Source organism: Frankliniella occidentalis, unplaced genomic scaffold (assembly GCF_000697945.3).
Source record: "Frankliniella occidentalis isolate FOCC.00 unplaced genomic scaffold, Focc_3.1 Scaffold545, whole genome shotgun sequence".
NCBI classification, from domain to species: domain Eukaryota; kingdom Metazoa; phylum Arthropoda; class Insecta; order Thysanoptera; family Thripidae; genus Frankliniella; species Frankliniella occidentalis.
This window is the reverse complement of record NW_026267661.1, coordinates 19,584-23,276: the sequence shown is the minus strand read 5'-3', so window position 1 is coordinate 23,276 and position 3,693 is coordinate 19,584. Positions and strand designations below refer to the sequence as shown.

Genomic DNA, 3,693 nt, shown 5'->3' with positions numbered 1-3,693 from the left:
GGGGGGGGGGGGCAATCAGTACGCTACTTGTCTCTGTCTTGTCTCCCGCGTCCGGGGCTTCCGGCTTGTCAGCAGGGATCATCTGCAGAGCAAGGACTTGGCTTCTGCTTACACTCTGGGGGGCGTCGGATATCATCTTGCCCGAAAAAACAATAATCTTCTATAGTCGGGTTGGATTAAGCTGACTCTAGCCACCGGATTTGCGGTCACAAGCAGGGGACGTCGTAATCCGCGACAAGGCGAACGACAACGCCTGCGGCGCGTCGGGTAGGCCCGCCCGCCAAGCGTCTGTGTGGAGATGGTGGCCTACCCTCAGCGCCCGAGCGGCGATACCCCCTGCCCTCTCCGGGCCCCCGAGGAGGTCGCGGGGGTCTATCTCTGTCTCTCTTTTCCCGTAGGAAGGCCGGTGGTGCGAGCGAGAGAGAAGACCAACCCGCTTTGGTCTTTGGGTCCCACGGCACCGCGATTGCCGCTCGCTCATGGGACCCGAAGCCCAAAGTGCTGGGACGACTATACTACGTGCAACACTACGGAAAGAGTTCGTTAGGCTTTTTATTTATATTTGTTAGTGGATTTAGTCTCGAGCGGCGAGTCGACTCACGGTGAGGCGTCCTCATGAGGCAGAGGCAGCTTGCCTCGGAGGTTTTCATAGCCAATCACAGCCCTGAGAACCTCTGAGCTGCGCGAGCGCGAATGAGGAAGGAAGGACGGCTCACGGGGAGGGGGAGACTAGATCCACCATTTGTTGTTAGTGAGCGGAGGTAAGAAAATTACTGTCGTTATTTTCATTTTGTTTAAGTTCTTCTTCGTAAATTACAGATGTATCAATGTAGTGTCATAGAGACACCTCTGTCTGTGCGTAGGTGCGGAAGAACGCCAACGTGACAAGTCTCATTCGCAAACTTATTTACATAACCTCATTCTGAATTTACTGCTATGTACCAAACTTTTTTTTGACATTTCTCTAAGGCAAATTTAAATGCATTTCTGAAACATCTTCTGTTTCACTTGTATCATGCTGTTAGTAGTTGGTGTTTAGCTAAAGATGTTGGATCTAGAGAGAATGAAAACTTGCAAAATAATAGTGCCCAAATGACACCATTAACCCTGAAAACAAGTTCATTGCTTTAATGATTAAGATCAGCGTTTTCGCTCTACAATGGCTCTACCATGATATGTCTGTAGGTGTTATGTGTTATTAATAATATATTAGAAAATAATATATTACATAAAGGTACAAACAGTACTGTTAAAAGGTGACACTGCACTGAGAACAATACTCGTTCTTCTTACCACCAAGAAGGGGAAGTGGGCTGGTAAAGAACAGTAAGGAAAGCCAAAAATGGGGTCAAATGGAAACTTGCTTGATCTTTTTCATTAAGATCGATGCAGTGAATGTAACTAAGGCCATTGAGGGTAATTGTTGAACCCGCTCCTCATTCCGTCTCCCTCACAGCTCTAGTTCATGACTCTCCCCGGGATAAAGATGCAGAGGTACGGAGGGAAATAATTATACTTGATAAGTAAAGTGAGTATGTTTTAAAAAGAAAAGAGCACCAGTTTGGTCATTGTTTTCAAGTGGGATTGTAATGTTTTGTTCACGTTTAGTGAGTTAGCAGAAATAAATTTTGAAGCCTCTGAAATCGCCAAATGTCTTTAACCTTTCTGATTGCAAAAGGGAATGGAGGACACAATGAAGCAAGACCGGAAGAAAAGAGGGCTTACAATTTTGCTAAGTTTTACTTTATTTATTTTCATGAAATCTTACAAATATTAATTATGATGTGTTTAGGTTCATTTTTTTTACTCGTTCTTTACCACCACCTGCACCTACTCAGTGGTAGAAGAACGAGTATTGATCTCAGTGCGATGTCACGCGTAACGCTATTCATGCTCGGAGTACAGAATATGTACACTTATGATACTTGTACCATTCGAAACTGGGAATGTTGTAGGCGTGACCAACAATGGACCTTTTTTCAAGTTTGACACTACTTTTTTGAGAACTCTTAACAAAATTCGCCGGTTTTCGTTCTAAGTCGATAGACCCGTGCCGCACAACGAATCTTCATTTTGGAACACGAAGCGCATACAGACATGACAATACTACCATTCGAAAGTTTGTTTGCTAGTATTACTGGGAGCAATGAAGATTGTTTTGGTCTAATAGCAAAATTTTGAGAACTCTTAACAGATTTCACAAGTTTTCAGTCTAAGTCCCGTCTGCCGATGTTGCTTCTGCTATTGTGCAGCCAACTGTAGATTCATTTTCATTTTGGTTTTCACGGAACGCGCATCTTTTTGAAAGCGCCGACTTTTGCAACAATGCTCTTGTCTTGTGACCTGAAGGGAATACCGAGAATAGCGCCTGTTTTAGCCTTCTTTTTAATTTCGTCATCATCCAGTTTCATATGGTACATGTTTAATAATAATATATATTCTCAGAGAAACGTGACACATGTTGACAGAACAACACTCGTTGATTCTACAACCAGCAACAGAGCACTGAAAGGGTCTCTGTAAAGAACGAGTACCAGTATTCACACAAAATTAATTTTGTGTTTTCTTTCCTCCTTGTTTTTATCTCCTCTTTGATTTTGCACTTTTTTCTATTCAAAGACAGAAGGATTCCAGTCCATGCCAACTGAATGCTCTTTTTCTCTTTAGTCGTGTAATGTATTATAAAATGTAAAGTAAATAATATGAAAACAGAGTTAAAAGTGCATGAATATTTATATATTCCACCTGTGAACGTCTGACGTTGAGTTGACATTGTTTGTCCTAGGCAATGCTTTTGAAGCATGGCAAGTTAATGTTATGCAGCTCCCTAAAACTGTAGAGTGTCCAGAGAGGAGTCGGTGTAACCATGATATGTAGACTAAAATTCTGTTTTTACCCTTGTTGCAGGAAGACCGTCTATTAGTTGCATCTGCCCTTGACATCAGCTAAGCAGCCGTCAGCTGTCATGCTGAGTCGTCGTCGCAGCACACAGCATGAGAAATGGACCCTTTTATGATCACAGGAATGAATCTGGTAAGTTTTGACTTTTAATGTCCATTGTGTTGGAAAATACCAGTACGTTATGGTGGTCATGTTATGTTAAGTATTGTTTCTATTTTGGGGGTTTCTTGTTATTTCTCTACTGTTTGTATGCTCACTCCATATATACAGCTCATTACTTGATCCTAAAATATGTAGTCGTGTGTTAATTTATTGGAGGGAAATGGAGGCAAATCATTAGAGTGTCTCTTACAGTAGTGCTGCTATTTATTTCATTTCTATGGTACAGTCCTAGTAAAATAGGAAGTGATGCTAGTTCTTGTCCAAAGGGATGTGCCTGGACTGGATGCTGGCCACCTGTAACAGAAATTTCATTCAATGAGCTGGCGTCATAGTGATACATATGGACCAGAATACGTTTGAGTTGAACTCTGAGATATTTTGAAGTTAACTTAGATTTTTATCTTTTTTTTCAGGTATTCAGATTCGCTACAAGTCACCAGCAGAAACAAGCCGGCTACTTGAGGAAGACTTTACTCTTATAATGTAAATGATTTAAAACAATAAAGAATTAAAAATGACTACTACATTTTACTTGATTTCATACACCTAGTTAGCTCGAAGCTGTGGTAACTGTGGAGGTAGTAGCAGACTGCCACCACTACAGCAGTGACGTCACGGACGTCTCGGGAG

General features: G+C 42.0%; 1 long non-coding RNA gene across 1 annotated transcript; it reads left to right on the top strand.

Moving 5' to 3' along the window:
* Positions 1-637: 637 nt before the first annotated feature.
* LOC127751535 (uncharacterized) lies at positions 638-3,584 on the top strand. The gene is made up of 3 exons (XR_008012150.1): positions 638-761; positions 2,908-3,033; positions 3,477-3,584. It is a non-coding gene; the product is annotated as an uncharacterized LOC127751535 (long non-coding RNA).
* Positions 3,585-3,693: the final 109 nt, after the last annotated feature.